Source organism: Aythya ferina, assembly GCF_964211825.1.
Source record: "Aythya ferina genome assembly, chromosome: 20".
In the NCBI taxonomy this organism is placed as follows: Eukaryota; Metazoa; Chordata; class Aves; order Anseriformes; family Anatidae; genus Aythya; species Aythya ferina.
Window position 1 is genome coordinate 3864843 of NC_140318.1, and position 25378 is coordinate 3890220.

The 25378-nt window shown below is 60.2% G+C and overlaps 2 long non-coding RNA genes across 2 annotated transcripts; one reads left to right on the forward strand and one right to left on the reverse strand.

The window, feature by feature from the left end:
• The first annotated feature begins 3101 nt into the window (after positions 1–3101).
• LOC311421719 lies at positions 3102–16545 on the forward strand. The gene is made up of 3 exons (XR_014684982.1): positions 3102–3400; positions 4353–4471; positions 12449–16545. It is a non-coding gene; the product is annotated as an uncharacterized lncRNA (long non-coding RNA).
• Positions 16546–18300: 1755 nt separating this feature from the next.
• On the reverse strand, positions 18301–21205 carry LOC311421994. The gene is made up of 2 exons (XR_014685124.1): positions 19560–21205; positions 18301–18674 (listed from the first exon to the last, which is right to left on the reverse strand). It is a non-coding gene; the product is annotated as an uncharacterized lncRNA (long non-coding RNA).
• Positions 21206–25378: the final 4173 nt, after the last annotated feature.

The window sequence follows — 25378 nt, forward strand, 5'->3', positions numbered from 1 at the left end:
CTGCTGAAGACCAAGCTCCTCGCACTGCGTTTCGTACAATAACAGCCCTGAGCAGCTTCCGTGTGCATCCTGAGACCAAATTCCTCCGTCCCTCCCTTTCCCTCTGTTTCTTCTCGGTGCTCATTTCATCTCTTCCAGGTAACCATCGAGGCGCACGGGCAAACTTGTCCTCCAGCTCCTCCTGGCTGGAGATGGATCCGTCCTGCTTGGCTTAACAGACCTCCAACATTTAAAAGTTGGGGTCTTAGACCAGTAAATGGAGGGAGCGATTGCTCTTATCCGTTAGGTGAGGAAACTGAGGCACGGGCTACTCATGAAAAGCAGTCGGAGCTCAGGGCAAGGATCTCTGCTGGCTTTCTCTTGGAAACCTTGGCTCCCTTTGTGCTCGTTGCACCTCTGGTTCCCGAGATGCTGCCGGGAGGGAGGTGACCCCGCTCCCCTCCCTGCCCAGAAGGGAGCTGTTGGGGACGGAGCCGGGGACACGGCCCCGTGCCCAGCTCCAACCCGCTCGCAGGCGGCAGGCGGAAATAAAACGTAATTCGGGGCTGCCGGAGCCGGGGAAGAGCGAGATGAGTCTTGGTGGGGAGACCAGCCTCACCTTTCATATTCTAATGCCTTGCCTTTGCCTGATTTGTGAGCTCTGGGGAGTCCTGCTGGGAATTCACTCGAACGGAGGCACACGCCGCCGTCCCTCGGTAAATTACACAGAGATATAATGAAGGAGGAGAAATCAGTTACTCTGTGACTGCGGCTCCCCAGGGGACCTTAATTCAAATATTTGTGGAGCTGAGCAAGTGGGGCGTTGGGGAGCCGCCGAGTTGGAGTGTCTCTAGGCAGGTTTCTTGCAGGTGGTTGGTGACGGCGGGGCCGCGCGCCGGGCTGAAGGAGTCTCCTCAAAGGGGGCTTTGGGCTCCTGACGGCGCTTTGGGTGGCGTTAGCCAAGAGGAAGATGATGGAGGAAGACGGGGCCGTGGTCCAGGTGCAGCACGTGGGGTCTTGGTGCTTGGGCTGGTGGTGGTTGGGAGGTTTGTGTAGGGCTGCGAGCCCACAGCTCCGGGCCCTGCATCGCCCCAGCGCTGTCCTACAGGGTCAGGGACTGGGACCTGGTTGGGAACAGCCCTTGTGAGGTTCCCTGCAGCGAGAGGGGAGCAGGGCACGTGTGGGTTTGCATAAAGGAAGCCAGCTCCTCTCCACCGCCACGTGGCCTTCATGTTCAGTAGGGAACATAGAACAGGCTCCGCGCTGCAGGGCAGCCAGGGGTGGGCGAACCCCGCGTTGTTCAACTTAGGGATGAGAAAATCCATTTTCCTCCAGCTCCACCACCAACCTGTTCCCTCCTGCACCCGTGGCTTTCTCCTGCTTCTCCTCCCAGGGCATGCCAGTGCTGTAGACCTTCGAGAGCAGCCAGGACCCTCTGTGCCTGGCCAGCACGCCGCGCCACCAAACGGGGCACAGCCGGGGCTGTCCCCACCTTTGCTGGGTGCGTGCAGCACCCGCGAGGTCCCACACCTCACCCTCAGGGCCCAGCCTGCAGCTCCACGAGGCCCCACACCGTAACCCGAGTGCTCAGAGATGCCGAGAGCGATGCAAGTGAGCGTGAACACCCGCAGCCGTGCACACAACCCTCGTGCACACCCTCGCACGTGCACCAGCCACCGGGCCTCCCCGCTGCCGTGCCGGCACCGAGCGCACAGCAGCCACGGAGGCGCACACACACTCACTCCCCACCGGAGCAGCAGGGCTCAATTTCATCTCCGGGTGCCAGGGCTGCCCCATGCCACAAGGGTAATCCCGTTCCCACCCCGTGGCACCCATGGGTGCCCTCCCCTTGCGCGCACAGCGCCGCGGCTCTGCGTGCACACGCGGCCGCGCACGGATCTGCAGCACGCCAACTGTTGGGAAGGGGAGAAAAAAAAAAAAACAGATTCAGCCGCGAGAGAGAGAGAGAGAGAGAGAGAGAGGGAGAGGTGGCGGGGGGAGAGAAAGAGAGAGAGAATGACAGACTGCAATCCCCCTTGAGTGCCTATCCTCATGAATATTAATAAGGTGGTAATTAAAATGCAGGGACACAGCAGGACGGATGCAGGCGCTGCCTTCGGAGCGCTGGGAACGGGGGGAGCGCGTCTTTCCAGGCAGGTTTTGATTCCGTTCTCTGATGAAAAGAAGAAAACGGAGCCTTCAACTTTAATCAGTTTAGAGTTTTTTTGACACGACATATCTTTAATTGCTGAGATTTCTGCGTTTCTCAAACCCGGCTCTACCGTCTCCAGTCTAACCGGAGATAACGAGCCGCGGTGAAGCGCCGCGGATCCGTGCCGTGTTTACGCCTCGACTTGTTTGCTACTTCGCCGGGGTTTCACTTCTCTGCCTCGGGTCGGAGGGCACGGCCCTGCCGCTGCTTCCTTCTGCAGCGAGGGGTGGGCGGCTGGAAACGCAGCCCAGCACCTCTTTGTGTAGCCCCCTCCCCACAAAGCGTCCCCATCAGCTTGGTGCTCGCCGTAACGCCACCTCCCCTGGGTAGGAGGGTTGGAAAATGGGACCTGGGTGGTGGCAGGAAGCTTGGGTTGGGCTGGGAAGGGCTCCTGAGGAGAGACATCCACACCAGAGGAGGTTCCTCCAGCGTAAAAACAGTTTTCTGCCATGATGTTGAGTTATGGAGGAGGAAGGAGGCTTTTTTTCCTCCAAAACCGGGGGTTGGAGGTCAGGTGAGGATCCTCCGGGGGATGCTCAGGGCAGGCTTGGAGGTGAGCAAGGTGAACCCAAGCTTTCCTTGCTCTTGGAGACGAGAGTCCAACGGGTCTGGTCCATGGATGGTGAACCACATTGCTGGGAAAACAAATGGGGGGCAATGGTTGGTGCCCAAAGGGGTCGTGTCTGGTGTGGGAGCTGGGCCAGGGCAACCCAGAGCTGGGATTTATGAGGGACTTTCTCACAAAGGGGGAAAAAAGGACCCACAATGTACCCCAAACCAGCATGAATGTTTGTTTCAGGTCTGCTTTGGGCAGAAAGGTTTTGGTTTCATCGTGCTTGGAGGGTGCTTAACTTATATTTTTTTTTAGGTCTCCTCTTTCACACTGAGATTATATTTGAGCTGGAAAAAAAAAAAAAAAGTAGATTTATTGGAATGAAAAGGTCACAAAATTATTTTAGAAAGTGCCCAAACACACCGATCCATCACGTGCACGATGGAAGAGGAAGGTTTGCATCTTCAGAGCCTCCTTCCCTGCCCCACACCCACCACAACCCTGCCGAGAAGGAACAGCAGAGCTGCAGCATCCCGGAGCCCTGGAGATTTTGTTGTCTGGGGGGTGGTGTTGGGGTATAACGGGGTCTTCTCCACCTTGCCTCTTCCCCGAGGGATGTGGGATCCCTTCCCAGTGTCCAGGACGTGCTGTAGCAGGTGAGGGCTGCCTGCTCAGCCCGAGAGGCACCGGAGCATCGTTCCCTTGAGGCTCCAGCCCCCTCCCCAGACCCTTTTGGCCACCCGGGAGGACAGCGCCTGGGGCTTGGGGCTAGCAGCAGGGCTTGGCCCCACCAGGCTGATGCCCTGGATGCTGCAGGGAGCAGAGAGGCTCCTTGTCCTGGTGCGAGGAAGCAGCTCAGCCATCTGTGGGCTTGGCTGGCTTCATCTCCTTGTAAATCCATCCCCATGTGGAGAGGTGGTGGTGGGTCTGGGTGCAGGTAGGGGCTGGAAATGGAGCTCAACCCCTCGGCTGGAGGGTGCTGACCCAGCTAAAGCTCTTTGCTGAGCGCTGGCTTTTTGTCCGAGCCGTCTCCCTGGGAAGCAGCGGTGGGCGACATCTCCCACCTCCTCCCCAGGGAAAAAACAAAAAACATCCCTTCTGCACAGCCCGGCACCGGGGCGAGCTGCAGCCAAGAGCGATGGTGAATGGCCACGAAGCAAATATCTGTGCGTGCCCTTAGCCATCAGGGTCTTTGTGATGCTTTGTGACATGTTTTGGTGTGGCAGGGCTGGGGGAGTGATTTGCATCTCCCTCCTTGGCTTTTATTGGGGTGGGTGCTGTGGTTTGTGCCTGGGGTTGGAGCTCGTTGTGCAGGAGGGGCTGACGGACGGGCTTTTCTTGGCCTTGTTGGAGCTACGAAACCCAAGGAGATGCTCTGGGTCCCCACCAGGCAGGAGGGGACAGGCAGGGGATGGACAAGGAGCCGGGAGCTGGGGAGGGGGCAGCACCTTGGGGCCAGATAAATCCAGAGGGAAAACCAAGCAAAGCTGCCTTGGGCACCATTTTTGGGGGCAAAAGTAATCTCTCCGTTCTTTTTTCTTTGTTTGTTTTTCTCTCCTTTCCCTGCTTCTCCTCCTCCTCCATCCCCTCCTCTCCCTTTTCCTGCAGCGCTAACGCAGCCGGTTTGAGGAGAGATGAGGGCCAGGTCTCGTCCTGAAGCCCCTCCACCCCAAAACCTCCCCACGTTTCCACCGAGCCTGTGCTGAGGAATCGCTGGGAACTGCCAGGTTTGCCAGGAAGACACCAAGACAGGGCTGGGAGGCTGGGTGACAGCCCTGTGTGTGCCCGGGGCGGGGAGCGCAGCACCCTACAGCAGCCAGAGGGAGAAGGAGTCACTCGGGACAGGATTTAGGTGGTGGGGAAGGGCCGGGGAAGGGCCGGGGTGACGTGCAAGGGAGCCGAGCCCTGGCTGGGGCTGGAGCGCAGGGGGGAGGCTACAGGATGCCCCCCGGGCACTGCTTCCTCGTGGCACCCCTCCAGCAGTCCCCGTCACCCCGAGTCACATCCTGCTTGTGCTGGCTCGTGCCTCATCCTGCTGCCTGCAGTTTCTCAACCCCCCTTTCCCTCCTGCCAGCGTTTCCTGGCCGCTGAGGTTGCCGCAGGGCATGGGGGGAGCAGCAGGGGAGCAGCGAAACCCTTTGGGGGAGCTCCCCAGGCACCGGAGACACCAGGAAATTTGGGATCGAGGAGCAAACGGATGCGTCCTGGCTCGCCCGGGGATGTTTGGAGCCTGACCCTGCTCCTGGCTGCTGCTTCATCCCCTGACCACAGGCTCTGATTTTGCAGCAGGCTCTGGTTTTGGAGCAGGCTCTGGTTGTGCAGCCCCGGCTGCTGCTTCCCGAGGTGGGAGCGCAGCGGGTGCCCGTTCCCCGTCCCTCTGCCGAGCCAGGGAGGTGGCACGCCGTGTCCCACGTCCCTGCCCCGGGCAGTGGCTGTGCCAGGATGCTTACACGAGCAGAACCCAGGGCTGCAGAAACCTCGGTGCTGCGGCGCTGCCAGCGAGGAGCCCAGCCCGGCGCTGCAGTCCCAGGCTGAGCTTGGGTCCTGCAGAGAAAAAAAAAAAAACTCGGCTCCATCCTGCCCTGTCCTACAAAACTGAGGGTTCGGAGCAGAGCCCCATCTTCCTCTTTCCAATTCCCTCCTGCCAGAGCAATCCCCATCCCCTGGGGCACGCCGCACCTTGCTGCGAGCATCCCAGCAGATAAAGGGTCCCCTGCTGGCTGCAGCCCCCCCTGAGCCTCCCCAGCTCCCCGTGCTTCGTGCCCGGAGCCCTTTTCTCCTCCGCAGCCCCATCTCAGCCCCATTTCTCGCTGAACCAGGGTGAGCAGCAGCCTCCTGAGCCTCCTGGCTCTGCTCAGCGCCGGGGTGCTGGGCTTGGCTTTCCTGGCTTTGAAGTGTTTCTGCCACGGCCAGGAGGCTTCGAGGGGAGTTTTTGGCTGAGCAGGGGGGTGCTGCAGTACAGCAGCGAGCTGGAGCCTCGGGGAACGGGGTCAGCTCCTGCCTCTGCCACAGCCTTGCTGGGATAACCTCGGTCGAGGCTTTTTGTGGGGCTTGCCCTGCTTTCAAACAGGACTCCCTGCTCCTCCTGCCGTGCTGCTAAACCCGCTTGTGCCAAACCCCTGGCTGGGAAGGGAGGGGAGCAGAGGGTCCCCCCCAAAAAACCTGCTTTTTTAGCAGCTAGCCTTTACCAGGGGGGGTGGCGGGGGAGCTCTCTCCCCGCGGGGTTTTCACCCAGGCATGACATTGCCTTTGCTTGCTGCTTCCTACCCACGGAGCTGGAGGAGAGGCTGCTGGCTCCTGCCAGAGCTGCACTGCAGAGCTCTGAGCCGCAGCTCCCCGCGCCCGGGGCTTGCCAGCCCCATCGGGGGACCGGAGGAGAAACCTGGGGCCGTGGGGCAGCTCCGAGACCCCTGCCAGCATCCGTGGGGCTCCAGCTCGCACCTCAGCTTTTGCTGAGGCCTGTGGCAAGTCGCAGGCTCGGAGCTTTGGGGTTTAGGTGCCCTGGAGAGCAGCCGGGGTGGGTGAGGAGCTCCGCGGGGAGCACGGCACCTGGGGTGCCGCGTTCCGCCTCGCCTCCCCCACGGGAAGCCAGGACACGTCCAAGGGAGCCCCTGGGATCATCGCACCCACTCGGGGCTCGGGGTTGGGACCCAGGGGTGCCAGCACGACGCATCCCACCTCCTCCATCACCCTTCTCCCCGTGCCCAGGGCAGCGTGGCCGGGCACCGAGCCCACCCAGGGGTGCCGGGGCGATGGAGCGCGGGTGGCTCCTGCCTGGGGGAGCCCCCGGCTCCCCGCTCTTCCCAACAGAGCACGCAACGGTTAAATTCCTTTCCAGCTGAGCTGGCAAGCAGAGCCCAAGCATATTAGTCAGATCCCTGTAGGGGGTGGGGAGGAGGAAGGAGCAGGCAGCGAGGAGGGGCCGGAGCCCAGCGCCGAGCGCTGCTATTCTCCGGGGCGAGTGCGGGGAGGCAGGCGCAGCAGGAGTTGCTGCTTCCCAGAAACTTGATTATTTTTAACCCAGGAAGAAGAAAGGAAGGAAAGGGGAGGGGGTAGAAAAATAAAAAAATAAAATAAAATAAAAAAAGAGGGGGTAAATCTGGAGGAACAGGAAAACAAGCAGTTGGCATTTGCACACAGCTTGGCAGAAGGGGGGTGGCGAGGTGCTGGGGTGCCTGGTGCATGGGCAGGGGGACACAGAGCGGTGCCAGCCCTGCCTGGGGGTGTCCCCGCTGGGTGCCCCAGGGCTGCAGGATGTGCCTGGGTTTCCTCCCAGCCTTTGCTTGCAAGTGGGGGGCTCTGCAGCCTTGTGGGGCTGGGGCTGGCAGGGGCTCCATGGGGAGCTGGGGGTCCCCAAATCGCTCTGGAAGGCTGGCCAGGCTGCCTGAGGGAGGTTTTGGTTTGTTTTTTTTCAGGCAGCTGGAGAGGAGGTATGGCAGAGGAGAAAGTGAGGTCTTGCTTCTTTCATTGCCCAACAACGCTGCAGTGGGAGTCTGGCACGGGCGAGCTGCAGATCCCTCTTGGTGCCGTTCCCACTGCGTTACGTGGATGTGTTTGGTCTGAGGTACAAAGCCCGTGGTGGCTTCGCAGCCCTGATGGGACCGTGGTGGGACACGCTGCAAGCCAGGCTCCCCCTTGCCCAGGGCCAGCACGGGCTGGCACAAAGCTCCCCGTGAAGGCCAAAGCCTTCCCCAAGCCCATGAGGTGAAGAGCTGCACACCCCCAGTACTTCTGCATTGCTGCAGCACCCACATTTGCGTGGAAACTCGGTGTCCCCCATAGCTGCACCACCAGCCCGAGTCCTTCCATAAAACATCTCGTTCTCCTTGGTAGAAATCCTCATTTTTGTGCTTTCTTGTGCTGCTCGCTGCAGCCCTGCTCCCCCCGCGCTGCCCAGACCCCAGGGACGTGAGCAGTGGGCAGGGAGGGTGCTCTCCTCCTGGGACCATCACCTGGAGAGCCCTGGGTGGGGAAATGTGGCTCTGCATGGCCAGCCCACCTCGAACAAGGGGCACGAGTGCCTCCCCATACAGGCGTTGCCATCTCGGTCCTTTGTAGGACTTCTGCTGCCATTTTTTTCTGGTCTGCTGCAGGGGCCAGATCCAGAACGGGTCTGGATTTGGCCACACAGCAACGTCGGTGCCATCTTCTCAAGGAGAAGTCCTTGTTTTAGCAGACATGGCCAGAAAATGGATCCTGTTCCCCAAAGGTGACGATGACAAAGAGTTCACCTGAGCCAGACTGGGTTCGGAGCAGGGAGCGGGCGCCTCTCGAACTGCAGAGCAGTTTGCAATTTTTTTCCATCTAATTTTGCTTTAAACCAACAAAACCTCTCAGCCTCCTGGCCGAGGTGCCCCTGCTCTGCTGGGTCTCGGTGGGGGTCACCCACATTCAGCCCCTGGGGCAGGGTCACCCCGTCCTGGCCACGCAACCTGGAGCTCCCTCGCCCCCAGCCCGGCTCTCCAGTGCGCAAACCCTGCGAGCCCCCGGGTATTTCCCTGCGCCTCCCTTCTGAGCATTAACAGCACTAATTAATCCCGGGCTGTGCTCGGTGCAGGGAGGGATCAGCTGCCTTTCCCAGCAGAGGGGCCGTGGGGACGGTCCCCAGAGCCATAGGGCAGGGGAAGTTCCCCTCCTCGCTCAGCTCTCGGCACCCACATTTTGGGGACGGGCAGCGAAGCCTTGGAGACGTGGGGTGGGATCGTTTCGGCTCCCCAAACTGGAGGCAGGGCAGAGGGAGGACACCCAGCCTTCCTCCTGGCCTCTTCCTCTCCGTCTTACTCAGAGCTGGCTCTCGCCGGAGGGTCGGGGTGGGCACGGCGTGGGCATTTGGGTGCACGGCAGGAATTCCTGACTCTCGGCCAGTTTTCGGTGTTAATTCCCTGCTAGGAGGCTCCAAAGGCACAAAAACCTCTCAGAGGGCAAAGGGCCTGAGAGGGGAAGGGGTAACTCGTCTGAGAGCAGCGGGGAGGGAGGACGGGGAGGGGAAGGGAGCAGCAGGGAGAGGGAAGGAGATTTTCCTGGGATTTTACCCAGGAGAATTCCCATCCTTTCCTTAAACCAGCAGAGCTGGAGAGCTTGCCCTGCCGGAGCAGCACACCTCGGGTACCCACGGGGAGCCTGAAGCACCGACCTCCCCAACCCCAATCCCTGCACCCCGGCACCCAGACAGCCCAAAAAACCACCCCAAAAGCAGCAAAGAGCCCCAGGGCTGCAGCAGGACCCGCTGCCACCCCCAGGGTCTGCGGGCCGGGGCTGGCACCCGTCACCCCCCCGCCACGCAGGGCACACGGGGCCGGGGTCTGCGGGGAGCGAGGGGTGACCGAGGGCCCTCCGAAGAGCCCCTTGTGCTGCAGGGAGACCAGCTCGCCGCTGGCAGGGTATTTTTTATTTTTTTTTTCCTTCCCCGCTCTTTGTTAAGCTCCCTTTCAGCTGAAATGGCAATGCCTGGGTGTTCTGAGCTGACAATAATTGCTGCAGTCTAGACACTGTCTGGTATGAGGCACGGGGAATCAAAGAGGCCCCTTCTCTCGCTGCGACTTTCACACATGCTCCCTCGCTCGGGCTCCTTCCTTCTCCCTCTCCCATGTTCCCTCGGTCTTTGCCTCTTTTTTTTTTATATTTATTTTATTTTTTTTTTTTATGGCTCCCCTCTCTCCGCATCTCGCGGAGATGGAGGAGAAGCGTCAGCATCTTCCCCCCCACGCGCTCCCTCTCTGCCGTCTGTTCCTCTCCCGGCTCCCCCTCTCCCTCTCTCTCTCTCTCTCTCTCCTTCCCTCATCTGTCTCCTCGCTCTCCTTCCTCCACTCTTACCTTTATGCTATTCCCTTCCTCCCAAAGTTAGCAGAGAAGGGAGAGGGTGGGGGCTGCCTGCGCCGGGCTTTAACTCCTTCCTCGCCCTCTCGCGGCTCTCCCCTTCTCGCTGGGTGCTGGGTGCTGCCTGTGGGGCTCTCCTGGCTCCTCTGGAGGTGCAGGAGGTGCCTGCAGGGGTTGCAGTGGGCTGGAAGCAGCCTCAAGCCCCTTGCCAGGAGCTGAGGGCTGCCCTGGCACCCTCACCCTGGCACCTTCACCCTGGCACCCATGGGTGCGCAGCTCCCTGCGCCACCGGCACCGAATGGAGCTGGGCTGGGTGCCCTAGGAGGGTGCCTGCAGCCCTCAGCATCGTGGTGCTGCAGGTCCGAGGAGGTGTGACAGCTTCTGCAGCGCCTTTGTCACCTCCATGCCCAGTCCTCGGCAAGGGAGGAGGCGTTTGGGAGCCCTGGGGGGGTGGCAGAGCTCCCCAACCCCCTGCTCGGGCACAGCGCCTGTGCCCCAGCCCCAAACGTGGTCAAATTCTCACTGGGATGTCTCCCAGCCCCGAAGGAACCCATCCCTACCCGCTCAGGCACTTGGGTTGCTCCTCGCAGTGCTGCAGCGAGCCAAAGGAGGTGGTTTTGTAGCCACAGGCCCATGGGGACATCGGTGCTGCGGGGAGATGGCTCTGAGCTCGCGGCACTGCTGCTGCCTCGGACAGGACGCGGTCTCCATTTGGGGTGCCGCGTGGCACTTCCAGTCGTGCCCAGAAATCAGGTTTTTTGTGCCATTACACCGTTAACAGAGCGCTTCTAGCTCGGTTCTGGACTTCTATCAAGCCCCAATTTCTGAGCAAAAGCCCCTTTTCCTGTAAAGCTCCCCCCTAAAGAACACCGAGGTGCTGCACACGCGTCCTGCTTGCTGCCAGATCTCATCGCAGAGGCAGCACCACCAAAGCTCCCACTGCTGGGGAAACTGAGGCACGGGGCAGGGCAGCAAGCTGCCCCCACGGGACCACACAATTCTCTTCTTTTGGGGTCCAATTTGGGGCTCGGGTCTCCCCGTGACCCCCCCCAGCCCGCTCGCCGTCGCCCAGCATCTCGGTGGCGGCCGCGCTTGCTCGCTTACCGCGGAAAAGCCACATTAGGAAAGTATGCGCCGTGTTTTTAACGGCCTATAATGCAATTTAGCAGCTGGAAACGAGGAGGAAAGCCAAGCCCGTGCGAGCAGCCAGATCTCCGCCGTCCACAGGCGAGTGCTCGGCAGGCTCGGTGCGTTTTGCCACGGCCAGAGACGTCGTTTGGGGAAAGGGGCGAGGGGGAAAAAGCCTCGTCCTGGGAACGGGCTCTGCCTCCAGGGTGCGGGGAGGAGGCGAGAGGAGCCAGCAGCTGTAGGGTGACACGTTTGTCCCCAAAACCACCGCTGATTGCCTCTAGCTGGCCAGGTCTGGCTCCCCCAGGAGCTGGGTGTCTTGGCTCTGCTTCGGGGCCAGGATTCTTCGCATGATCTGGCAACGGGGCTTGCAGCGGGGGTGGCCGGGAGCCGAGCTCTTCTCAACATCTGGTCCACACCGGAGGCACTTCGGGGGCTAAAATCGCCCCCGCTGCCCCTCGTCCCAGGTCCCACTTGCACCTCTGCCCTCCTGCAAGGCCCCCAAGGATTTTTGGGGGGACATCTCCCAGTCCTGCACCGGGGGAAGATCCCGTGGGGAGGCTCATGCAGGAGCTGCTTTCCCTGGAGCAGCAGGGGGATGGAAGCCGCCTGCAGCTGGGCTGGATCCTGGGTGCTCTGTGCCATAAAACCCAGCACGGGACAACCAGCGCCTCGTGGGCAGGGGGCTCAAAGCAGGGGGGGGGCTTCCCTGTGCACTCAGGGGCTGCTCCTGCTGTCCCCTGGGGATGCTCAGGGCTCGTTTGCACAAATTTTGGGGGCTTGATGCAAAATCTCCCCGTGGTGGTGGTGGCCAGGATGCAGCTCCGCAGGGAGCAGCTGTTTCGCCTGGGCCACGGTTTTTGTTGATTTTTTTGGTCTTTATTTTTTATTTTTTTTAATATATATATATATATTATTTTTTTTAAGTGGCCCAAATGCTGCTGTCTTCATGGCACACTCACTTGGCCAGATGCTGCCTGCCAGTGATGCCCGACAGACAGAGGCAGCCACGGGCTGGTGAGACCTCAACGGGCAGAGCCAGTGGTTAAAAATAAAAACAAAAAGGCTGTGATAGTGCGAGATAAAACAGGAGAGGAAGCACAGGAAGGGAAACAACTCGCCCAAGGGCATCCCTGGGCCAGCAGCAGAACCAGGAATGAAACCCAGGTGTGCCGAGGTCCCTGGGCTGTGCCCACACCCATGGGTGCCGCACGCTGCCGTCCCCGGGCAGGGGCTGCTCGGTGCACAGCTGGATTCCCAAAATCTCCAGCACCTTCTGGAGCCCCGCCACGGGCTGTGGGGCTGCTCTGCATGTGGGGAAGGGGAGTCCAAGAGATTTGGGGTCTCTGTTCCCCTTCCCGTGCCACCCCGTTGGGAACGCTGGGGGATGCTGGCTGATAAGGCAGAGGGGCAAAAGCACTGCCTTGATTTTGGAGCTTATCTCCAAATCCCGATGGAAACAGACACAGAGGGAAGCTGGGGACGTTGCAGGGGGAGGGCTCGCATCCAAGCGTGATGGGGCTGGGGTTGGGTGATGCTGTGTGGGGTGGATGTGGCTTGGTTTGGGGTCCGGGCAGCTCTGGTAGAGAGATACAGCACAGGGGGAAGGAGATTATAAAAAATCTGGGGCAAAACCAAGGAACTGGGGCAAAACCTTTGGGTCAGGGAGGGAGAACCAGGCTGGGGCACCTGTGATCCCCCTTCCCAGCCCTGCAGCACCCTGAATCTGGGAATCCTCCTTGTTGTTTTTCGTTAATTAGGGGCTCAGTGAGGAAGAAAAACCTTGAAACCAAGGAAACGAGGGAGACAAAAAGGAAAACGTCGGCTCCTGCGAGGTGCAGCAAGCCGGCCACAGCACCCCGGGGTGAGGCTGGATGCTGCCGTGCTGGGGCACAAAGGTGAGGGGGGCAGGAGAAGGGGGAGAAGGTGAAAGGAAGGGCGATACGGGGGGGGCAAGTGGCTGAAGACGGAGTCCTTTGCCTTGAAGGAGGGATCGGGAGCGTTTGGCAGGTCGGGATGGCTCCACGAGGGAAATCCCGCGTGCCAAGGTGGCTTCGGCCGCAGCCTGGGCCACTTGGAGGAGATTTTTGGTGCGGGAGGTGCGGTGGAGGAGGCGAGCGGAGGTTTTTAGGGGAAGCTGTGGAGCAGAGAGCAGCTGGGGTGGGCTCAGCGAGCCCACGAGGAGCTGGTCCAAAAATCCTGGGGACGGCTCGGGATGGGCAGCGCGTGCGGGCGGGCGCAGCCACGGCCGTGCCCAGCACCAGAAATTGCAGCGCTCCGGCTCAGAGGCTCCACCGAAGGCAATAATCCTGGCCAGGTTTGTGAATTCCCCCTGAACAACCCCAAATTTCCCCACCAAGGGGCAGCACCCCCCAGATCTCCATCACGGCACGTGCCAGGCGACACGAAGCGGCGTTTCGGCGAGCGGCAACGGGCCGGGTGGGCAGAACCCAAACCGCCCCGATTTTCCCCCCGTTTGGGCTGGCACCGAGCAGCATCCAGCTTACAGGGGGGTGCACTGGCAGCCCCCTACCCCTCTCCCCGTGCCCCCCATCCCCTGGCAGGGCGGCTGCCCCCGCTCCGCAGCCGCCTTGCGCTCTTTTCCTGCGCGTCCCCCCCCGCACCCCGAGGGTTTTTTCCATGACACAGGCAGAGCGAGCGCGGAGCTGCCTCGCGCGCCCGGCTCCCCCGCCTGCAACCTCTGGCACCGCTTTTTCCAGCGGCACATTGTGCAAATGTAACCTTTCAGCAAGCCGCTCCTACGGCAGGAAGCCGTGGGGCCGCGGCTGCTGCCAGGAACGCAGCCGGCGCGGAGCTGGAAGGCAGCCCGTTAATCAGAGCCGGCTGACAGCGAGGCGCAGCCTGCCCGGCAGATTTCGGCTCCCTCTCCCTCGCCCGGCCGTGCCTGAGCCTCTCCTGCTCGCTGCAGCTCGGCTGAGCTTTTCCTCCTGCCTTTCTGCCTCCTTTTCTTCAGCCTCAGCCTCTTCCTCACCGGGTGTCCGGCTGGGTTTGCTCCCCGCTCCGGGCTCCTTGCTCCTTGCCGTGTGCTGTGCAGGGTGAGAGCTGCCCTCGGTGCAGGGTTTGGTGTGCCCAGGGGCTGCTGGGGTCCTTGGGGGGCTCTGTGTGCCATCCCCTTTGGCCACAGCACCCTCCAGAAGCGATGCTTGCACCCACACCAACCCAAAACGCACACCAGGGCACCAAACCCATCGCCACCCGGCACCACCATGCCCAGGACTCTGATGGAAACCCCTGTGTGGCTCCAGGGGGGGCTGACCGTGGGGCAGAGCCCCCATTCTGGAGCCCCCCCAGGCCCTGGGATGGGGTCTCCCAGCAGGAACAGCCAGCCCAGAGCTCCCCAACAGGCACAGCTCAGCAGCACGGCAGCATTTTGCCCTCTGGGAACAAACCAGCAGCGTTTTGGGAAGCCTCTTGCCCACCTCCAGCCAGCTGGAAAACCCAAAACTGGAGCTGTGGGCCCCACGGGGAGCTTTCAGGCTGGGGGAGGTGGCCGGGGTGACAGCCAGCAGTGTCACCTTGGGTGGAGTTTCCCCAGGCTCGTGCCCTGGGGTGCCCAGCACAGACCAAAAAAAAAAAGGGGCAGGAGCCCTGCGGTCACCTCCCGGTGCCCTGGGCTCTCGCCCCCTGCCTGCTTTTATTTTTCATGTCGTTTTCTTGCCGGCTTCGAAGCACTGAAGTGCTGCATTGTAGCATCTGTTTTTGTGGTATTTCCAGCCCAGCTGGAAGCAGGAGGCACTAGAAACCCAGAGATGGAAGGAAAGAAAAAAAAAAAAAAAAATCAATCTGGCAAGATTTCATCTTGCTGCCAAATTCACCAAAACCGGGGTGCTCGGAGAGCCTCGCTGCTGGCGCTCGAGCCCAGCTCCTCTCCTCATCCACCCTTTCCTAATTTCTGGGCTTTGCTCGCCCCAAAACCATCCTCTCATTCCCCAATTCCTTTCAGGACACGGCACAAAGCACAACCCCGGTGCCGGTGTCGGGGCCGGGCGGGTGCCGCAGCCGCTGAATTTCTTTCACCTTTTCCTCCGGTTGCCAATGGTCCGGGAGCAGATGGCGATTTTCTCAAGTGTGTCCCTTCTTCGAAGGCGCTCACCGAGACAGCGACGGCTCAAACAAATCCGAGCCCCCCTGCAAAGCCATCATTTGGTCTTCCCATCTGCCCAGCCTCTGCTTTCGGCCCCGGCTTGGCTTCAGCCAGCTCCGACGAGCGGGGCAGGATGGGGACGGGGTCGGGGTGGTGTTTGTCCCTGTCGTTCTGCGTTTGTCCCTGCGTTTGGTTGTGTGACACGGAGCCGTGACAGCCAGGGCAGCCTTTAGGGTGGACAAATATCGGGTGGAAAGCATTTGGGGGTGTAAGCAGCCTGGCCTGGCCCAGCAAACCCCGGGTGCCAGGGGCGCGATGCAGCGGGTTGTTTCGGGGCCCCTTGTTCATTATTAATTCCATGGAGGCTGTCAGGAGGTTTTAGGATCCCAGCGGTGGGGTTTTGGGGGTTTTGGGGCTGTGCTCGTGCGGTGCCAGCGCTGGGTGAGACGAGCTCGGCTCTCCCCAGCAAGGTGCCCAGTGCCAAACTGGGGAGCTGCCTCTCCAAGGAGGCACCAAGGGGGAGTTGTGTTCAGCCTCCCCGCCTGGACCAGGAGCCTTGGGGAGGGGGCAAAGGGATGCTTTTAGTCCACCCAAACCCCCCCAAAAACCAGGAAACCCCTTTCTGTGGCTGTGCACGGCGGCCCCCAGGCCAGTGGCACAGCCGGGACCCCCACCTTCAGCTCCCCAAAACGGGGCTGAGCCAGGGGAACGCGCTCTGGGGCCGCTCTGCCCCATTCCCAGCTGCATTTTTCCTTCTCCCCTTGTGCCCCCCACCCCCAGAGGAGGTCTGTGGGAAGGGGCCAGGACCCCCTGGCAGGGGCCGTGGGGAGGGGGCCGCTGTGTAACCGGACCCCCCTGCGCGGCCCTGCGCCAGGAATGCCTGCGCCGAGGGGGGGCTGCCAGGGGCTGACAAAGGGCGAGAGGCTTTGAAATGCAGTTTCCTCTCCCCCTTCCACCTCCCCCGTGGGTTAAACAAATAACCCCCCCCCCGGCCTGGGGATGCCTCCCCGCCTCGAGCAGCCTTTTGTTCCCAGGCTTTTGTTAGGGGAAGGGGCCGGGACCCCCCCGGCTTCCCCCAGGGACCCCCATGCGGATGGGGTCCTGAGCTGCCCGGGGTGCTGAGCCTGAGGCAGGAGGCCCCCCCCGGCCCTTTTTGCCTGTCCCTGGAGGCAGGAGAAGGGAGCTGCTGCTCGTCCTGTCCCCGCTGTGTCCCCTCCTGGTGTCACATCGCCACCAGCCTTAGGGTCTTTACGTGGGTACCCCCCCGGGCACCCCCAGATGGTAATGTGGGGGGGTCCCTGCACCCATGGGACCTCAGAGGAGGGGGGCACTGGCTGCGTCCTGATGGAAAAAGCCCAAATCAAAGCCTGGGGGTGCTGCAGAGACCCCTGCCCACCAGGAGCCCCTCGGGTCACTTCTTATTTCGCATCCCAAAAGCCAAGGCACCAACGCCCTGGGCAGGCGTCGCTTCAGGCAGCCTCCTTCTGGGGCAAAAAGCTGGGGGGAATAAAACCTTCGGAGGGTGAAACAACCCTGATATGCCCACGGAAACCTCCAGCCACCTCCCTTGCCCGTGATGCTGTTGTGCTGTGCAAAAAAAAAAAACCAAAAACCTCCAGAATTAACCAAAAGCAAAGGGTGAGACCCAAAACGAACCCTCCGGAGGGCAGCCCCTGGATGGGAGCACCTCGGATGCTGCCTGCTCCTGCTCTGCAGCTGGAATCACAGAAAATAAACCTCTGTTAGTTTGGTTTTGTGTGTGTATCGAAGCTGTGAAAGCAGCCCTGGGATGGGTGGAAAGGTTTTGTCCCACCTCAGCTCCCCCTTCCCGTCCCCATCCCCTTGGTGCTGGGGGCGCTGACGCTGCTCCAGCCTCTCCAACCAGCCCGGGGCTGGGGGGCGAGGAGCCTCTGGGGCCACAAAACCTCCCGGATCCCCCCAACCATTACCAGGAGGCAGAAGATGCCCCGGGCCACGGCTCCCTAAGGGCTGGGACCCCCGGCAAAGCTCTGCTGGGGGCCGGCACAGGGCAGCTGGGGGTGCTCGGAGCCTTTTTATCCCCTGAGTTTGCGGCTGGGGTGCCCCCAGGGAGCTGCGCTGGAGCTGCACCGAGCACCCCAGCACCTTGAGCACCCCAGCACCCAGCACCCCAGCACCCAGCACCCCAGCACCCAGCCCTCCAACCCCATCCGAACACAGCGGGGAGGCTGCAGCCCCCCGGGGGAGAGCAGCCCCGCAGCCCCAGCGCCGCGCTCGTCACCCAGACAAGAGATCAATAACTAATTTCGCTGCAGCAGCAGCGCGGGTTTTTTTCCAATAATTGTGAGCCGGCGGTTGGGAATGAGGCTCTCAGCACCGCTCCACACTAACCTGCACCCGATCAATCGCCACACCGCTGGGGCAGCAGGAAAACTCATTTTTCTCTTTTTCTTCCCTCTCGCCAGCCTCCTCCGGCTCCCTCCCGCCTAACCCCGGCTTGGTGCTGCCAGAAGGGCTTGGGAAAGGTGGAGGTTGAGTCCCAGCGGGGTGCGGGATGGGGTTTTGTAGAGCCGTCCCCGTGCTCGGTGGCAGCCCTGGGCTGCTCATCCCGTGCCATCCCACAGCCCTGGAGGTTTGGGCCCATCTCCCGTGGGCCAGCACTGAGCATGGGGCTCAGCACCCCACCTGAGGATCGCTGAGGGGTGGTTTCACCTCTCCTTTGGGGAGATGATGAGCTCCTGTCGGGTGTCCTGGCTAGCGGGCTGGGAATTTAGTGGCCCGTTAGAGCCTTTATGTCATGGCCCTTGTATTTTCAGTGACACAGGGAAAGCTGTAAAATATCATCCTCTGCGGGGTTGGTTTGCTCTTGGGCATGAGCCCTGCTGAGGTTCTCCCCTGTCGTTTATTCCTTCTCCATCTGTAACTGCACCGTGCCTCAGTTTCCCCACATGTAGCTGTAAGAGCTGGTGCTGAGAACACCCCGAGCCAGCCGGGGCTGGGCCTGGGGCTGGAGCCGGGGCTGGTTCCCAGCTCAAAGGGCCTGGGATCCCCACGCTGATCTCCACGGTCCCCAAATCCATGCACCCAGGGAGCGATGGCATGCAGCACCCCCCATGTGCTTCGCTCCAGCCTGGGGACGGTGCCACAGGGGTGCACAATCCCCCCCCCCTCGAGCAGGTTCATGCCTTTCTGGTGACTCCTACAATTCCTATTTCCCTTAACCCTCTTTCTAGGTGCTGATTTTTTTAATTCGCATCATGCCCTGGCTGCGTCAGGCTTGCAGATCTCGCCCTGGCACCACCTGGCCAGCAGCTACAAGTCACCAAGGTTGCTGCCCGATAGCACGAAGGATGGCTATCAGCACGTAATTCCAGGGCTATGGCTAACGTAGTCCTTGATGTGGCAAAACCCACAGAAAACCAGCACTGGGGCCCTCGTCCTAGCTCCCTAATTTCAGCCCTGGCTCCCCAGGGGCACCCCCGTGAATTGACCACCGCCTTCCCTGCGCAGCGCCAGGCGACGCCTGCATAATTTCAAAGTTTTATTACGTGCCTCCAAGGCACTTATTGATCGGGGTCCTCTCCAGCCGACGGAGCTTTTAGCGTGTCCTGAGCAAGGCTGGAACCTCAGCCCATCCAGCTTACCAAGCTTCAGACCTCCGTGGCATGGGATGCTGGCTGTGCTTCCCCTTGGGTTTTCGGCTCCTAAATCTGAGCCCAGGCCAGCTCCCCAGGTGGGGTCTCCCACGGAGAAGGATTTTCCTGGAAGGTGAGTCCGAGCTGTGTGCTTGGCACGCGGGGTGAGGGCAGCCGGGGCGCTTTCTGCCTCGCTGCGGCTCCGGGTGCTGCTCCTGAGTGGCACCGACAGCCCCCGGGGGGATGCTCGAGGGGTCCCGAGCGGAGCTGGGAGCAGAGGACACAGCTTTCAAACTTTTTCTTTACCACTGTCAGAAGCAGTGCTGCCATCGAGGGCCACCGAGCTGCCACCTAGGGCCACCATGGTGCCATCGACGGCCACCCGTCTGTGTTGGTGCGGGGCAGTGGGCGCACCCCCAGCCTCTTGATGCCACTGCCACCCCTGGGGGTCTTGGCACTGCTGGGACCCCCAGCATGGGCAGAGGTTTTGCCACCGAAATCCCTTTCACAGCGCTGTGGGAGCACCACCACCATGGCCCTGGGGATGCCAAATTGGCCACCTGCACCCTCTCCCAGTTTTGGTGCGCTCAGGGGCCACCGTGCTCTCTCGTCCCGGTGCCCCCCAGCCCTGGGGGCTCCCGGTGAGGGTGGGGACATCAGGAGGGGACTTTTGGGGGCCCCACTGCCCACACGGCTCCTTTAAGAAGCCCACAACCAGCTCCAGGAACGAGCTCAAGGTCACAGCAGGAAACCTGCGGACTTGGCAGCGAGGAGGAGAAGGGAGCGGGCGGAGGGAGGGAGGAGGGAAGCAGCCGGAGATAAAACCCAGCTCGCCGCCAGGGAGCGGGGACGCTGCCGGGGGAGCCACAAGGTGGGGCGCAGCGGGGTGCACAGCAGGGGTCCCACCCTTGGGTGCCCAACCCCAACACCTCGAGGCCCCTCTCCGCAGTGCCCGGTGCCCTCCCATGTGCCCAAAGCTGTCCGAGCAGAGGAAAGTCCCCTCCTGTCCCCACAGCCACCCTGTAACTGCCCTCCCGGAGCTGTGTCCGTGCCACAGGGACACCCCGCGAGGTTTCCCAGCTCTGTGGGAGCAGAGCAGGAGGTAGGTTCTGGCCAGGAGGGTCGGATCCTGCAGCAGCTCCCAGCGCTTACCTTGCCCGGATGGTTTCATTTATAAAGCAGCAGCTCCCGGAGTCCCGCGCTCTCTGCCTTCATCCCAACCCTGGGGGATCTTTGGAGCTGTCCTCACCATCCAGCACAGGGACAAAAAAGTACACCGCAGAGCCCCAAAGCCCAGAAAGTTAATGACGATTATAAAAAAAGCCCTCCACAGCTTGTTTTTTAAACCCTTGGCATTGCAACTAACCTCACGATTTCGGGAGGCCGACTTGCCCTCCCAAAGGAGGCGTGCGCCCTCCCCATGCCCATGGCCAGCTCGGAGCATCCTGGGGGCCCGATCCTGCCCCACCACCTGCAGCACGTTTACCTGCACGGGGAGCCGCTGCCTCAGCACGTTTTTGGTGGGCCAAGCATGAGCAAAGCCAGGACAAATGCCTGCTCACACGACCCGACCCTGGAGGAGACTGAAGCCAAGCTGGGTTTTCGCAGGGGCTGCAGCGCTGAGGCAGCTCCTTCTGGGCTCGCTTTGGAGATGCCCGATTTTAATTTTCATCAGCAGAATTAATCTGCGGAGCTGGTTTCCCCTCCTCCCCCCTTCTCCTTCTTTTCCTCCCTGGTTTAGAGGGAGAATCTGAGCGTTTCTCTGAGGAGCTCAGCACCATTGACATTCACTCCTGGCGCGAGCCAGCCGCGCTGCAGCACCAAGCGCAGCCCTCGCTGCGGGGCCTGGCGTTGGCCGGGGGGGTGAGGGACAGGGGAACCAGCCCTGACCCCTCCAGGCACCCTCGCCTGGCCCCATCCTCACCCCTGGAGGGGGCTGCTTTATTTTTGTCACCCCGGTCTTTTAGGAAAACGAAGGGCACAGCGGGGAGGGGAGCAGGGTGCTCCTAGCGGTGCTCAGCCCTGGCCGTGCCCAGGGGGATCCTGGCTTCAGGCTTTGCTCTGCAGCCTCTGGGCTGGCTGGAAACTTGGGGGTTTTGGACAAATGACAGCCAAAGTGCTCCAGGGATGGGATCTGAGCTGGGGGGAAAGAGCAGCTCTAAATCTTGCAGGAGTTGGAGTTTTATGTGATGCAGGTTGGTGGCCCTGGGCTGTCCCGGCCTTGCATAAAGTTGTGGGCTTCTTTTTTTTTCTTTTTTTTTTTTCTTTAATAAAGATTAATAAAGATGAATTAATTCCTTATTACCATTATTATTACCACTACTATAATTATCTCAATACTGCTGCCCCTTGCAATAACTCACACGATTTCTGCAACACCTGCACAACCCCAGCCCGCGGCGATGCCCTCCAGCCCCGGCCCCGAGATGCCACCTGCCCCTTCCCCGTGTCCCCTCCACGGTGCTGTCCCGGGGGCTCCATCACGTCCCCCTGATCCCTGTGGTCCTCCCTTGTCCCAGCTCAGCATCTCGGAGCTGTGCCCCCAGATCCACGTGTTGTGCACAGTCCAAGCTGCTCCCAGCTGGGACGGGGTGAAGGATGCAGCAGCTTTGCAATCAGGGGGGTGCCGGTGGGTAGCAGCAGCCCCTCGCAGGGAAAAGGGACTTTTGCAACAACCGCTGGCCTTCAGTTTAATCAAAACCAGCAGCTGTGCGTGCACAAACCCACCCGCAGCACCCAGCTGCTTAAACCCTTCCCTCGGTGGCAATCCAGAGATCAGCTCCGAGTGGGAAGTGCAACCAAAGCAGCCCAGCCCAGGAAGGAAAAAAGCAGCAAAGAAAAAAAAAAAAAAGTTAAGTTGGGATGGAAAAGGAACGTTAACTCCCCGCCCCGGATGCGGCAGCCCTCTGACCCCAAAGCTCATCCCGGGCAGGCGCGGAGGTGAGCGTGAGCCTCACGCTGTGGCGTGCAGAAGCAATAGCTGCCACGGGTGCTTTTGCCTGGATGGAAGGAGAAGGTTTTGCTTTATCGGCATTCCTGGCTCTGTGAAGCCCTTTTTTTTTCTTTTTTTTTTCTGGCTGTGGAAGGGATAAAGCCCCGTGTGCCGAGCCCGTCGAAGCCCAGGCACACTGCTCCGCAAGGGCAGGAGGCGTTTGCCGAAAGGAGACGCCGAGCGCTTTATTTTTAGTCCCGGTTTAGCAAGTATTAATTAATAAGAGTGTGCATGCTAATGCTGAAACGACACAAACTGCAGCGCCCGAAATGAGTATTTGGGGCTTGCCTGAGCAAGGATTTACAGCCACATGAGTTAATGGGTGCTAAAGCATTGCTCAGACTGCAGGGACAGGCTGACAAGGTGCGGGGGGGCCACGCTCTGGCTCCTCCATGCAGCACCCAAAAGTGGTGGGAGGCTTTGCAAAATGCGTTTCACTTTGGTCTGTCCCAGGTGGGGCTGCACTGTGTGGGTCACGCCTTGCAGAAGGTTTTACCCATGGAGAGCTGCAAGAGCGACCAGAAAGTCATCAGGACCTACAGGGAAACTCCATCCCATGGGGGCACAAGCAAAGCCAGTGCCAAAGCCTGAGGCTGCTGCTCTCTTTCCCTCTCTGGGGCAGCTGGGGGCTCCTGCTCATCCCAGGGTGCTGTTTCGGAAGGGGACAGAGCAGTGTGAGCACGCAGGGAGGTGTCACATTGCCAGGGTACCACGATGCCGTGGCTCAGTGGAGGTGTTACAGGGGGGAATGTGCTGCATCAGGGCTCAGAAGTGGAGGAAAACCCCTGTTTTGGGGGTTTGGGTGCCCCACCAGAGCCACACATATTTTGGGGAGATTCTGAGCACTTGGCTGCTGCCACTCGAAATGATTGGAATTAGGGCGAAGTATTGAGTCCTGCACCCAAGCCAGCAGCGTGCCCCTGCCCCAGCGTGCTGGCAGTGGTCAGCTTCGTCACATACAGCACAGGGGCTGCATGAGAAGCCCTTGCCCACGGCCTCACCAAAGCCCCAGGGGATCGAGGCGCCTTCCCGTGGGCTGCAGGGTGGCCCTGGCACGGGCAGGGGTCAGCTCCCCAAGCGTCACCTCCCCACGCTGCTCTGCAGCGGCTCGGCTCCTAGCATAGAATTTTAATTTGGTTAGTTGAGTTCTTTAAACAGTGTGAACTTGCTAAGTGCCTTGCGTATTTTATACTCACGAGTAACATTTATCAAACAGAAAGTACAATTAATCAAACAGGGAGCGTTGTAACTCGGAGCAGTTTGCCTTCGCCCGCCTCTCTCCCTCTGTGCCGCCGCCTCTCCCTCCCCTCTGCCCCGCACCGCGCGCCGGGGCCGTGTCACCGTCACCGAGCTGGGACACGAGGGATGCACGTAGTGCTCACCACGGCTCTGCTGATCAGACACGATGCTGCACCCTACGCGCACTCTCTTGCTCGCTTGCTCTTTCTCTCTCCCTCCCCACCACACCAGACATACATATTAAAAAGTTTTATATATGTATACATAGTTTCTGTGTATATGTATGCATATGTATACAGGTACCCATATACTTACATGTATATCTGACTATCTGGTGTATAAAAATAGCTGTATGTAGGCATGGTGTATACAGTACATCTACATACATGTATATGCATGTATCCATAAGTATTTGTATGGATATACATAGTCCAATTGCTCTATGGGTATGTATATACATGCACTCATATACATGGTATTGTACTCATAATGTTATACACACGGTCTATGGAGATAATTTATATATATATACATTATGTTATCTATTATCCGGTATCTAGTATATAACATATAAATACTATACAACGTATAGTACAAAGTATCTCATATATAGCTTATAATATAAAATGTATAGCATATAGTATAAAGTAAATAGTATATAGCTTATAGTATAAGGCAGTATAAAGTAAAATATAGTATATAGTATATAGTATATATATACCTATATATATATATACTATATACTATATATATAGTGTATAGTGTATAACATATAACATATAACATATAACATATAGCACACAGCACATAGCATATAGCATATAGCACATAGCATAGACTACACTTCCCATGTAATAAATCGATTTTATATACTTAGAACTGCCGGGCACCAGACAAACAGCAAAGGGACGATGACCTCTGCCCCTAGGCACGCACACGGTGAGGGCAGGGTCACCCAAACCAGCCACGTTTCGGCTCTTGGGGACGCGGGGACAAAGCCCTGGCTGCACCGGGTGGACACCGGCACTGGGGCTGGGGGGGCTTGGAGCTGCTGGGGCCGGTGCTGGGGCACCCACATCACCACCGGTGTGGGGAGAAGCCTGAGCTCATTCATCACGACTGCCCAGACCGGGCCTTGGCTGAAGGAGTTGGGGGCTTGCAGGGGGTGAGCCCTGAGCCCCCCGAGTTATTCAGATCATGAGCAGGGCACGCAGAGGGATGCGCCTTGCCCATCACCTGGAGCAGCTCACACTGCCCTGGTCACCTCTCCTCCAAATGCTGGTGCAAAACGAATTAGAATTAATTCATCAGAAAAGGGCAATAAGGGTGATTAAGCACCTGGAGTGTGTTTGGGCGGTGTTCACTGGGTTTTGCACAACCCAGCCGGGAGCGGGGTAAAACGGACCACAGGGCCAGGGCCTTGGGCTGGGGAGGGGATATTTTGGGTTTGCTGTGAAATGGGGGATTTTCGTTAAAAAAAAAAAAAAGAAACACAACTCTATGCATAGCTTTTTCTTTCTGTTGAGTAAAATCGTGAGGGCCGTTGGCCTGGCACAGCCAGCACTGGGTGAGAAGAGCAAGCTGCTGCCTTCTGGAACCTTCCACATTCAGAGAGGCGAAGCCCCCACCGCCACTCCTGCCCTCGGGGGTCTCCACAGCCCTCGGGGTTTTGGAGGCAGCAATTTGGGGGCAATTTCCCATTATTCAGACTGGGTGCTGGGGCCCTGTGGTGTCTCTGGGGCCTTGTCCTAGTCCGGGTGTCCATGGGTGCTTAGGGGTGTTCAACCCATTTCTATTTCTGTTTTTTTGTTTGTTTGTTTTTTGTTTGTTTTTGTCATAATTTTGGGCCAGGGTCCAAAACCGGCCTCCGTGTTAAGGTTGTGGGAGCAAAGGGGGGTGTCGGGGGTGGGACGGGTGCAGAGGCAGCAGGGGGGCAGCGGCGGGATGGGGCGAGGGGAGGCAAAAATGGGAGGGTTTGGGGCATGATGGGGGGAGAAGGTGGGCTTTGTGGGGAGAGGTGACAGGATGAGGGGCAAGAGGATGAGGGGGGACAGGACGGGGGGTGACAAAGAGAGGGGTGACAGGACAAGGGGTGACAGAGAGAGGGGTGACAGAATGAGGGGTGACAGGCCACGGGGTGACAGGCTGGGGGGTGACAGGCCAGGGGGTGACAGGCTGAGGGGTGACGGGCTGGGGGGTGACAGAGTGAGGGGTGACAGGCCAGGGGGTGACAGGATGGGGGGTGACAGGCTGAGGGGTGACAGTGAGGGGTGACAGGCCAGGGGGTGACGGGCTGGGGGGTGACAGGATGGGGGGTGACAAGACGGAGGGTGACAGGCCAGGGGGTGACAGCCTGGGGGGTGACAGACTGAGAGGTGACAGGCGGGGGTCTTTTAATCCTTGCAGTGCCACCCGCACACCCTCCGTGTGCGGACACCCCCCGTTCCCGTGCCGCCCCCCAGCAGCAGCCGCTGCCCGCCGGCGCCCCCCGCTCGTCCTCCAGCGGGGCAACAGCGGCACCGCGCGGCCGGGGGGGGGCACGGCTCCCGGGGACGGGACAGCACCGGGACCACGGGGCCCCCCCCCCCCCCCCCCCCCCCCCCCCCCCCCACCGGACCCCCCCCTTCCATAGAGCCCCGTTCGCAGCCCCCCTCCCCTTAATACCCCCCCCCCCCCCCGTTTCCCGGTGCTCCCCCCCCACCCCCCCCGCCGGTAACGGAGGGAGGCCCCGCCCCCCCCG